The sequence below is a fragment of the Staurois parvus genome, unplaced genomic scaffold (genome assembly GCF_062004578.1).
Source record: "Staurois parvus isolate SC_StPar_1 unplaced genomic scaffold, SC_StPar_1.0 ptg000465l, whole genome shotgun sequence".
NCBI lineage: Eukaryota > Metazoa > Chordata > Amphibia > Anura > Ranidae > Staurois > Staurois parvus.
The window spans coordinates 1099978-1113118 of NW_028318261.1; the positions used below are offsets into that span (position 1 = coordinate 1099978).

A 13141-nucleotide genomic window follows, 5' to 3' on the forward strand; every position below is an offset into this window, starting at 1 on the left:
TTTTGCATCATTTTAGGTTTAAAGGCCAACACAAACTATTTGTTTTTGCTTGGGGTAGAGAGCAACAGGGTTAGAACCTCTATCATGTTTTTACTACTGTCTTTGTTGGCATTGTGGAGATTCACTTATGGTTTAGGTGTCACAGAAAGTAATGTAGAGTGAGGCCAAAGAAACATTTGTCATGTTTTTGTTGATACCTATGTCTGCCTTTCCCATTGATGCCCATTTCACTTGTTTTCTGTTCTGGTATCACAAAGATAAAGGTATTAAGGAAAGAAATCTGCCCGGTTTAGTTACAGGCTTCAACAAGGAAGTCACAAATGTTCTAACATAACCTATAAAACAATTTTGTTGCACCTTTTATGTACACTCAAATTACTCCTCCTCTAGTGTATAAAATAATAAAAAAATATTTGATACAAATAAACCCTATTAATTCATATAGATAAACTCACATGAAAATATTGATGATAATCTCTCTTGTGCATTTCTTATTTCAACCGACTCTAAGCATAAATATCCAACAATTGTGTTGTGCCACTGTGTTACTCCTACTTTCACACAAATATTCATATAAAGTCAAACAGTCTCTGAGTATAATGATCTTCCTTTGATGTAATTATATATTAGACCACTTCCACCTTCAGTGTCTTTAAAATATATATTACATTACATATAGTGACTCCCACCACCTTTCCACCAATGTGCTCACCTTCATTTATCGACCTACTAAAAACTAGGTCAAAATTAGCTTTCCCCTTCAAGGGGGTTATTCCCAGGCTCTATACTGTTGACTTTCCTTTTCTCCTTCCTCCTTATAGTGCCACTTTAGGTCTTTCCAATTATCCTGGTGTATGGCCCTTTAGGAGGTCGGGGGTCGAGGTCCCACTTCTACTGATCAACTCACATAACAGAGGGACCCCTCATGGTGTAGTAAGTTTAATAAAAGTAATTTATTAATTACTGTAAATTTGAATTTACAATGTTTAAAAAGAAGATTGCTTTGTACAAAAACAAACAGCGGGGCCGCAGCTCCCTTATCACTTCTGTTTACGGCTTACATCACACGTTATATCCTCCAGTTCTGCCCTACACCTGCCATCACAGTCATGTGACTTCCTTAATTGCCCCTAATTCTCAGTTAATTCTATAAAAAAGCCTAGAATTAGACAAAAAGAGGGTGCAATTTCCATTTTGGAACTCAAGCACAGTGATCATGAAGAGAAAATGTTGTATATGATTTAGGGTCTGGGATTAAAAATCCCAGTTCAGTCTTTGCAGATGACACCAAGCTTTGCAGTGGAATAACGTCCTTACAAGATGTCTTCAACTTACAAGCCGACCTCAATGCACTGTTTAATTCGGCATCTTTGTGGCAAATGAGGTTTAATGTTGATAAATGTAAGGTTCTACACTTGGGGGCTAAGAATATGCATGCATCATACATACTAGGGGGGGTACAACTGGGGGAATCAATGGTGGAGAAGGATCTGGGAGCTCCGGTAGATCACAAGCTTTATAATGGCATGCAATGCCAAGCTGCGGTTTCTAAAGCAAGCAAAATCCTCTCTTGTATTAAAAGAGGTATCGACTCCAGAGAGAGAGATATCATATTACCCCTGTACAAATCATTAGTTAGACCTCATCTGGAATATGAAGTTCAGTTTTAGGCATCAGTTTCCAAAAAGAGCATTGGGGAACTAGAGAAAGTGCAGAGAAGGGCAACTAAACTGATAAGAGGCATGTAGGTGCTCAGCTATGAGGAAAGATTAGTGGGACTGAATGTATTCTCTCTTGAGAAGAGGAGATTAAGGGGTGATATGATCAACATGTATAAATACATCAGTGGTTCATATAGTGAACTCGGTGTAGAGTTATTTACCCTGAGGTCATCACAGAGGACAAGGGGGCACTCTTTACATCTAGAGGAAAAGAGATTTAATCTCCAAATACGGAAAGGTTTCTAAGAGCTGTGAAAATGTGGAATAGACTCCCACAAAAGTTGGCTCTGGCCAGCTCAATGGATTGCTTTAAAAACGTGTGGATTCTTCCCTAGATACACATAATATAACTGGATACTAACATTTATAGGTAAAGTTGATCCAGGGTATATCTGATTGCCTCTTGGGGGATCAGGAAGGAATTTTTTCCCCTGCAGGAGAAGATTGGATCATGCTTTGCTGGGTGTTTACCTTCCTCTGGATCAACTGTTGGTATGGGATTATAACTTTTTTTTTTTTTATGGTTGAACTGGATGAACTTTTGTCTTTTTTCAGCCAGACTAACTATGTATAAATGTTCTTCTCAACCAAGGGAGACTAACACATGCCAACTATTCTAATAGAATCCCCAAGTTGCAGGCAGGAACGCTTTTGTTGTCTTTTTGTTGTCCGAAAACCACCTCTCAAGGGGTTCAGGATTGCCACCTTTATGGACAGTATGTACACAAAGCAGACAAATTAAAGCCCACCACCACCAAAAAAAAATAAAAAACAAAAAGTCCCCAGCAGCTCCAAAAATGAAAAATGCAGCTCTTGCTGTAATAGTCATCTCTTCTCCCCCACTGTCCCTTATAGAGTCTGCTGACTTGCACTTCCCTTGAGTGAAGGGTTACATAGACTGCCCCAGGGAAAGATGAGGATGGGTCGCTACGGTGCCTTGCACTCATTTACAGTAATGTGGGGAACTGTGCCAACACCATAGCACTGTAATATAGACTTTTGTAGAAGTGGTTTATGATTAAACAAGGTCCTATGCAGGTTAGCAGCTCTAGACCCCAGCAGGTCACGGTCCTGATACATACCGTGATCACATACTGTATTTCAATATAAGAAAAATAGCACACAATATATTCTAATAGATTGTAAACTCTTCCATATTTTCTATGGGAATTTCATGTAACCCTATGGGTAACTAAGGTTTTCTTGGGCTGTGGCTAACTGACCCCCATTTGATGGTACCCGCATAGTTCTAGGTCCAATTTCACTTGGCAGAGCTGACAACATGACTGCAAGGGTGTCATTCTAGACACCCCTGTAAGGGAGGGCATTCTTCCCCCTTGTCAACACCAACGTAAGGGTCATTTTACCAATAACCATCGATAGACTAATCTTACCAGGGGTTCCCTGAGACCTGAAATGTATTCAAGGATTCCTGTGGGGTATAAAAGTTGGGAGAGGCTGCTTTAACAGATTGTAATCTCTTCCACCTTCTGTATTTTCCTGAACACCATAACAGAGTATAGCTTCTTCAACTTTCTTTAGAGGTTGTTCACACTCTGAGCACCTCTGCTTATCACTCTCCTACACACGCAATTTTAACATATTCAAATCAGAGTAAAGATCATAATGCGTAAATCACACTGGTAACAAAGAAGACATTTTTATTTACATTGTTTTATATTGTGTAGTGATACCCCCGAAGGGGCTGCTTAAGTTTGTTCACTCCGCCACTCTGCCGCTCAACCCCAAGAACTGTCTCAGCCTCAACCAACACACCTGGCAATAGTGTAAGTGCAAGGACCAATGAAAAGCACACACTTTATAATAAAACACAGAGATCAGCTTTACTGTAAGACCTCTATGGGAAGTAATAAACATTAACAACAGGTATGCATTAGGTGAATCAAGAGAACAACAAATACTGTGACCGAAAGCAATATAGCTCACTTTTACACTCAGGCTGCTTTCAGGGGATTCCAACCGTGAATAACCCCAAGAGCAGAGGCAAACACTTAAATGGCAACCTCAAAGTGAGTCTAAACCACTTTACATAAATTTGGCTCTATGATGTCCAAACAGGAGGAGAGCAAAAGAATGACTCTCTGTTGTTTTAGACTTCTCCCTTCTAACCCCTGACACCACAAGCCCAATAGGCAAACATTGTACCCAACTGATGCTTAATAGCTAATTTCCTAGGTAAAGCTATTCCCTCACACACTATGCAATATAGAGGCCTGAATACGCATGCGCGTGCCCGTATGGCACCTGTAACTTCAGTCTCTTGGTAACAGGATGAATCTTGGGATCTTCAGCTAGCCACTTTCATTGGTGCACTTACAGTGAGGAACAGAAGTATTTGAACACCCTGCAATTTTGCAAGTTCTCCCAATTAGAAATCATGGAGGGGTCTGAAATTCACATTGTAGGTGCATTCCCACTCTGAGAGACAGAATTAAAAAAAAAATTCAGGAAATCACATTGTATGATTTTTAAAGAATTTATTTGTCTTGCACTGCTGAACAGAAGTATTTGAACACCTAAGAAACAGCAATAATTCTGGCTCTCAAAGACCTGTTACTGTGCCTTTAAAAAGTCCACCTCTACTCCACTCATTAATCTAACTTAGTAGCACCTGTCTGAGCTCTTTAAAGACACCTGTGCACCCCACAGTCAGACAGACGCTAACTACTACCATGGGTAAGACCAAAGAGCTGTCAAAAGACACCAGAGACAAAATTGTGGACCTCCACAAGGCTGGAAAGGGCTACGAGGCAATTGCCAAGCAGCTTGGTGAAAATAGATCAACTGTTGGAGCAATTGTTAGAAAATGGAAGAGGTTAAAGATGACTGTCAGTCTCCCTCGGACTGGGGCTCCATGCAAGATCTCATCTCGTGGGGTATCACTGATGATAAGAAAGGTGAGGAATCAGCCCAGAACTACAAGGGAGGAGCTGGTCAATGACATGAAGAGAGCTGGGACCACAGTTTCAAAGGTCACTGTCACTACGCCGTCATGGTTTCAAATCATGCATTGCACGAAAGGTTCCCCTGCTCAAGTCATCACATGTCCAGGCCTGTCTGAAGTTTACCAATGACCATCTGGATGATCCAGAGGAGGCATGGGAGAAAGTCATGTGGTCAGATGAGACCAAAGTAGAACTTTTTGGTCTAAACTTCACTCGTCGTGTTTGAGGAAAAAGAAGGATGAGTTGCATCCCAAGAACACCATCCCTACTGTGAAGCATGGGGGTCGTAACACCATATTTTGGGGGGTGCTTTTCTGCGAAGGGGACAGGACAACTGCACTGTATTAAGGAGAGGATGAATGGGGCCATTTATTGTGAGATTTTGAGCAACAACCTCCTTCCCTCAGTCAGAGCATTGAAGATGGGTCATGGCTGGGACTTCCAACATGACAACGACCCGACGCACACAGCCAGGATAACCAAAGAGTAGCTCCGTAAGAAGCATATCAAGGTTCTGGAGTGGCCTAGCCAGTCTCCAGACCTAAATCCAATAGAACATCTTTGGAGGGAGCTGAAACTCCATGTTGCTCAGCGACAGCCCTGAAACCTGACAGATCTAGAGGATATCTGTGTGGAGGAGTGGGCCAAAATCCCTGTTGCAGTGTGTGCAAACCTGGTCAAGAACTACAGGACACGGATACTGTGTCTGTTTAGCAGGGCTATCTACACAACCCAGTGCCTGGTGAGTATGGGCAAAGTGTAATGTCTCTGTCTGTGTGCAGTGTTCCTGTCATCTGCCAGTGGGCAAAATCCCTCTCACCAGATCCTGTGACTAAGGCCCCCAAACGATTGTCCTGGAAATGACAGGGTACTCTGGTAACCTCACAATGAGCGCTTCTGCATTGTAGGTCCACATCTCTCAGTTTGGATGTTCCCCTGACTGATACAGATAACTCAGCATGCTGTGAACTGACCCTAAGCACTTCTCTGCTAGGTCCAGACTGTTAGTTTGCCACATGCAGACTGCCTTCCCTCAGGAAAAACAAGATGGAGTCCTTCACTCTGCTGTCACTAAGCATGCTGGTCTTTGCGGTTCCATTTCTATATAAGCCTATCAGGCCATTTCTGTTCAGGACTATATATTCCACAATGCTTAGCAGGTGCACCTCCTGCTTAAGAAAGTCCCTGTCATTGGCTCCTTTAATGGCTCTTTTCATTGGCTCTCTCTCTATTACAGTCTGAGAGGAGAAGGGAGCAGCTGAAATCCCTCACTGTGCAAAAAAATTTTCCAGACAAAGAAGGAGTACAAGAACACTTACTGCATTCTATACACCATAGCACATAATATAAAAAAAATCAGTTTACTTACAAGAGAACATGGTTGCATAATTAGAAAGCATGGTTTGCAAAAAATATATTTACAGATAGCCACCATATACACAGCTCTATGCACATAATAATAGCATCAAGCAAAAACAAACAAAGAATAAACTACCTAAAAACACAATTTACTGTAACATATTATTATTATTATTATTATACAGTATTTATAAAGCGCCAATAGTTCGCTCAGCGCTGTACATTACAAAGGGGGACAGAACATGTGACAGAACAATACCAATACAATGCAAAACATGAGGGGATCGAGGGCCCTGCTCTTTCGAGCTTACAATCTAGGAGGGAGGGGGTGGTGGCACAGGAGGAGATAGCTGTGGGGGATGGAGTGGTAGGAAGAGTGGAGGAGGTCGGCAAGTTAGCAGGGGGTGGGGTAGGCTTCCCTGAAGAGATGGGTTTTCAGGGTGCGCCTAAAGGAGAGGAGAGTAGGTGATAATCTGATGGGTTGGGGCAGGGAGTTCCAGAGGATGGGTGACACCCTGGAGAAGTCCTGGAGGCGGGCATGGGAGGAGGAGACCAGGGAACTAGAGAGAAGGAGGTCTTGTGAGGAGCGGAGTGTGCGTGCTGGGCGGTACTTGGATATTAGGTCAGTGATGTAGTTCGGGGCAGTATGGTGGACAGCTTTGTACGTCAGCGTTAGGATTTTGAATTTGATCCGTTGCGCAATCGGAAGCCAGTGGAGGGATTGGCAGAGGGGGGTGGCGGAGACAGAGCGGTTGGAAAGGTGAATGAGTCTGGCAGCCGTATTCAGGATCGACTGAAGCGGGGATAGCCAGCGGCAAGGCAGGCCAGTGAGGAGGGAGTTGCAGTAGTCGAGTCGTGATATGATGAGGGAGTGGATGAGCTGTTTAGTGGTTTCTGGGGTTAGGAACGTGCGGATTTTGGCGATGTTGCGGAGGTGGAGTCTGCACGAGTTTGTTAAAGATTGGACTTGGGGCTGGAAGGATAGGTTGGAGTCCAGAATGACACCCAGTACTCTGGCCTGCAGGGCGGGTTTGATGGTAGCGTTGTTGGACGTGACGGAGAAATCAATGGGGGGTGGTGTCCGGGCTGGGGGGAAGACAAGAAACTCAGTTTTGGAGAGGTTCAATTTAAGGAAATGGAGCGACATCCAGTCTGATATGTCGCTCAGTAGGTGTGTGATTCGGGCAGAGACCAAGGGGGTGAGGTGGGGGGTTGAGAGATAGATTTGTGTGTCGTCGGCATAGAGGTGGTAGTTGAAGCCGTGAGAGTGTATGAGTTGGCCAAGGGAGGAGGTATAGATGGAGAAGAGAAGGGGCCCGAGGACAGAGCCTTGAGGGACCCCAACAGAGAGGGGGAGTGAGGGGGAGGTGGTAGCATTATAGGTAACGCTGAAGGAGCGTTGTGACAGGTAGGATGAGAGCCAGGAGAGAGCAGAATCTCTGAGGCCGAGGGAGTGTAGTTTTTTGAGGATGAGGGGGTGGTCGACTGTGTCGAAGGCCGCAGAGAGGTCAAGGAGTAGGAGCACTGAATAGTGGCCATTAGCTTTGGCGGTTAGCAGGTCGTTGGAGAGTTTGAGTAAGGCAGTTTCGGTGGAGTGTAGGGGACGGAAGCCGGACTGTAGGGGATCGAGGAGGTTGTTGTCGTTGAGGTAAGAGCATAGGCGGGTGTAGACTAGGCGTTCGAGGAGTTTAGATGTAAATGGGAGCAGGGAGATGGGTCTGAGGTTGTTCGGGTCATTGGGGTCCAGGGAGGGCTTCTTAAGTATGGGGATGATGTGTGCATGTTTCAGAGGGGAGGGTAAAGTGCCTGAGGAGAGGGAGAGATTGAAGATGTGGGCGAGGGAGCGTAGGATGGAGGAGGAGGAAGGTCGTAGGAGTTGTGAGGGGATAGGGTCGAGGGGGCAGGTGGTGAGGCGGGCATCAGAGAGGATCTTGGAGACTTCCTCGATGGTAGTAAGTTCAAGGGTGCGGAGTGTGGGGGGAGCTTCAGTATGAGGAATGTAGGGTGGGGTGGAAGAGGAGGTCAGAGCAGTGGTGGGGCCGTGGGAGAGGGGTGATGAGGGGGTAGCTGAGTGAGGGTGAGGGGGGTTGGAGAGAGTTTGAGTAGCGACGAAGTCCCTGCGGGTTATGTCGAGGGGGAGGGGGGATAAGGGGGTAGCTGTGCGAGAGGGGACGGGTTGAGAGGGCGTGTGAGTTGCGGCAATGTCCTTGCGAATTGTGTCAATCTTGTTTTTGAAGTGATTGGCAATCTCAAGGGCAGTGAGTGAGGTGCTGGGTGGAGGTGGGGGTGGAGAGAGTAGAGAGCTGAAGGCAGAGAAGAGTCGGCGAGGATTGGAGGAGAGGGCCTTGATGAGGGTCAAGAAGTAGGCCTGTTTGGCAGCATGGAGGGAGGAGGTGTAGGTGCGGAAGGCAGATTTATAGCGGGTGAAGGCTTGTTGGGATTTGGTTTTGCGCCATAGTCGCTCCAGGGCACGACTTTGTCATTTGAGGGTTTTGGTGTGATCAGTCTGCCAGGGCTGGAGCGGTCGGGGTCTGATGTTGCGTGTGGTTAAAGGCGCTAGTGAGTCAAGGGCTGTTGAGAGCGCATAGTTGTAGGCGGTCAAAGCCAAGTCGGGGCAGGACAGGGGGAGGATGCGGTCGTGGAGTTGATCAGCTGCAGAGTGGAGGGAGGCAGGGTTAAGGTTGCGGAGGTTACGGCTGGTAGTAGTGTGACATTTGGAGGGGTAGGCGTTGGAGGACGAGGAGATAGAGAAGGTGATCAGGTTATGGTCAGAGAGAGGGAAGGGGGTGTTAGTGAGGTTGTGGGGAGCGCAGCGGTTGGAGAAGACAAGGTCCAGGATATTTCCGTCGGAGTGGGTGGTGGATTGTATGGTGGGTAGCTCAGAGGAGAGGAAGAAGGGTAGCCAGGAGGAGAAGTCATCCAGGAAGCGGGGTATGGATCCAGGAGGCCGGTATATCACAGCAATCTTCAGAGGGGTTGGGGAGTATAGTCGGACGCAGTGGGCCTCGAAGGAGGAGAAGGATAGGGATTGGGGGTTTGGGAGGACTCGGAAGGTGCTCTGCGGTGACAGGAGCAGACCAACCCCACCACCTTTACGACCGTTAGGCCTGGGTGAGTGGGTCCAGGTGAGACCTCCGTAGGAGAGTGCAGCAGGGGAGGTAGAGTCAGTGGGCTGGATCCAGGTTTCCGTGATCGCTAGGAGGTTGAGGGAGCGGGAAACAAAGAGGGAGGGAGGGAGGGAGGGAGGGAGAGGGAAACAAACATAATGCAACAAACACAGGTGACATAATGTATGACATTAAATATATTCAAGACTGCCCCCAAGTATCTATTACTGGAGCTGAAGGTCACAATGACATTTGCATTTGTCTCTCTGGATCCTGACAATGATGTCTGATTTAGAAGTTTCCCATTGTGCTGTAGAAGAGTGCCCATTTACTCTCTGTGCTCAGATGAAGACACACGCTCCTTTATCTCCATCTCTTATAGCTCCCTGGGTTCCAGGACACACCCAAGGAAACTAAGTTCCTCAGCTTCCCTCCTATAGCAACAAAGAGAAGCCAAATCTAATGAGGCTGTGATAGTTGGGCAAGTGATCTGCAGCCAGATGAGATGCCCTCCACTGTCAGAACTGGCGTGCAGATAGCTGGGCTGGAGACTAATAGAATGCAGCATCTCCAGAAGACCCAGCTAATGTGGAGAACCTCTCCCCAACTGTTAACAGAGTATTCCAATTCCCATGATGGGGCACTTTAGTCCTTGGGTCTGGATCCCTCCAGCTGTTTGATTGTGGTACCAGAGCTATCCTGGACTTCACTGAGAGGGTTGCTGAGGATAAGTGCAAGAAGCCGTTTTGTTCTGAACTGCTTTTCTGAAGTAGTGATTGGTAACTAGAATCTAAAAAACCTAAGTTATGCAGCTACATATTACCCTGATTTGATTTTTCTGTTCACTCATTTTCCATATTGTAAATTGATAAAATAAACAATAAAATATATATTTTTGAAAGCATTCTTACTTTACACCATTTCCTTTGCACAGTACTGTAGATATAAAACTCACAACTCCCTCACCAACCACTTCTCTCAGTAGACTTCAGATCCAATGACCAGCATTTCTTTACAACACGGATTCGACACTTCTTGTCAATGTGATGTAACTTCCTTATCCTTTTAAAGGTTTAAAGTGGTTCTAAAGGATCAAGGTGTTTTACCTTCATGCATTCTATGTGCAACGGTCCTCCCCAATCCCAATGAGGACACTACTTGAGGGGAGGACCCAGGAGCGTCGTCAGGGACCCACAAAGAAGAGGATCAGAGCTGCTCAGAGCACTGCACAGAGCAGGTAAGTATAACATATTTTTTATTTTAAAAAAAATTAAGCTTTAGTGTCACTTTAAACTGTAATAGTAGAGGAAAGCAATGTGACAGCGATGATGTGCTGAGTGCTGGATCATTACAGCACTCTTCTCTATTTTCACCACTTTAGCTTGGCAGATTGAGGTAGTGACTGTATAGAAGAGTTGTTGGTTCGAATCCCAGCCACGGCACCAGCTGCCTGGAGTTTGCATGTTCTCCCTGTGCCTGCGTGAGTTTCCTCCGGGTACTCCGGTTTCCTTCCACACTCCAAAGACATGCTGGTAGGTTAATTGGAACCTGTCTAAATTAGCCCTAATATGTGTATGTATGAATGTAAGTTAGGGACCTTAGATTGTACGCCCCTTGAGGGTTAGGGACTGATGTGAATGTACAATATATATGTAAAGAGCTGTCTAAATTGACCGCGTTATACAAGTACCTGAAATAAATAAATAAAAGAGAGGTATGTAGGGTTGTATTTTTGGTCCCCAGATCTATGTCTGCTGAGGAAGGAAGATGGCAATGAAGCACAAGTTGCCATAGTCCTCTCTCCCCTTTAATTTAGCCTTAGCCATATAAGAACCAGTCCACTGGATGCTAACTAGGCCCCAGGAACCCACCTAGCTCTCTTGTTGGTGATCAGTCCCTGAGCCTACTGTGAAAGGGTAGTTGGTTGTGTTTGCCACCAGTGCTTGTCCACATTTCTGGCTTTGATCTATGAATACCTAGGTATGCTATACAACAATGTCAAAAGCAGAAATTCCTTCAGTCATTTTCATCAGTCTTATAATACACAAAATGGAATCCAAATAAATTCTGAATGACATGTTTTAAAGTTGTCAATTTTTATCAGTTTCACTGTTTAAAATAGCTGATTAATAGCTGTGAAATCTTACACTTCAACAAAGCTGTGAAATAGAAACCTGAAAAAAATGAGAGAAAAAAAAATCACATCTCAAGACTAAGCTATTTATAAAAAGAACAGATGAAAAAAAATAGGATGAAAGTACTAACTATGTTATATGGTGATCTTCCCTACGTTTGGCACTGATTTTTTTTCTAAATGTCACAGGATTTACACAATTATTACCTGGGTGTGGGATTGTGGCTCCTTAGAACACAAACTGAATGGCAAGAGTTTGCACTTATGCACACAGGGAATTAAAAAATCCACTTTTAGAGGTGTTTTACTTTTTTTCTGCCTCTAAACACCTCTCAATATTAGCCTATTTGTCTATGCACATATAAGTCTTATGGACATTCCTTCATTCCAGTGGACAGAATAAATGAATATTTAATGAACACCCAAGCACATGATGATTCTAAATGTGCCTAAATACATTTGGTTAAAACACAACTTTAGAAGTGTTCTGTGTGCATGAGGCTGAAGATCATCAAAGCAGTAACCAAGGTAAGTAGAAACCTGTTGTTACACAAATTCCATATGTCATCTATTCCATCTGAAATGTCTCTCATGGGTGCAAATGATCTTTAACCCCTTGGTGTTGGCGCCTCTTGGCCTTTTAGGGGTTTGTAATGTCGGGAGGTGGAGCGGGGTCTAGGGTTATGTGACTGTCATGATTGGCTGTCACAGCAGTCACATGATCAGAAGGTCCCGGTCGCAAGCAGTGATCGGGACATTTTCACGAGGCTCTGGTAAATGTGCCAGGAGTGTGCAGGGTATGCGCTCTCGGCACCTGGTTGTTTACTTTTGGTACGCAAATGTGTTTAGAGTTTATTGATATGGCATCAGATTTCAATTAGGGTGCAACTGACCAATTTTATTATTCTTTTCTCCAGCTGCACATCTTTGTGGTCACACAATGGTCAGTAATATGTATGATCAGGGCTGAGACAAGGAAGGGGGCAGGAGAAGAAGAAAATGTAATTTGTTTAATGCTTGTATGCTATAAAAATAATATGAAAAAAGCCACTTTTAGCTATGTTGTATGTAGCCTTTCTAAAAATCCAGGCCTGCCATATCAGGGGCATAGATAAGGGAGGGTTAGGGGGTCTGAATCCCCCCCCATAAGCAAGGTTGCTAACTGTCCCTTATAGGGACAGTTTGTAAAAAAACAGGGTCCAGTTTCAATCCAGCTACTTATGCAGTTCCAGTATCAACAGAGCTGGGAACACTGACAGTCCCTGTCATGCTGTTGTTTCCTCCTCCCTTCAGGCTGCTTCGGATTAATCTCTCCACCATGCTCAGTGTCTTTTTTCTGCTACTGTATGGGGCTCTTTCTTTGGCACAAGGAGAACACAGGTGAGCTCACAGCAACAGGCTGTTTGAAAAGTAGCAAAAGCAGGGTAGAAATTACCGAACCTAAGTTTATGGCAGGGAAGAGGGAGAACTTGGTCTATGGGAAGAGAGCATTAGAACAATAGACCAACTACATCACATCACAGGAGTCCTCACTGACTGCTGATAACACTGTTCAACAAATTTTTATTTTTTGCCAGTTTTGGAAACAAAAGGATCCATTTCTTAATGAATTTCACATTCTGAGTTCAAATATAACAATGAAATTTGTCAATTGGCTCTAGTTTTTCTGTAAACGGAAAGTTTTCTACTATAGGCGTAATGACTACATAAAGCACAATAATTATATAGATAGATGTCTTTCCACAAATATAAAGCAAGTGATATTGACTACATAACAAAGCCTAAATGGCATAATATATTGCATAGGATTACCAAGAAAAATTATAGCCATAAGCTAAGTTGAATCATTTTAAT

General features: G+C 44.5%; 1 protein-coding gene across 1 annotated transcript in view; it reads right to left on the reverse strand.

The window, feature by feature from the left end:
- SLC17A7 (solute carrier family 17 member 7) overlaps positions 1–13141 on the reverse strand; it is a 170204-nt gene that overhangs the window by 97364 nt on the left and 59699 nt on the right. The window lies entirely within an intron of this gene.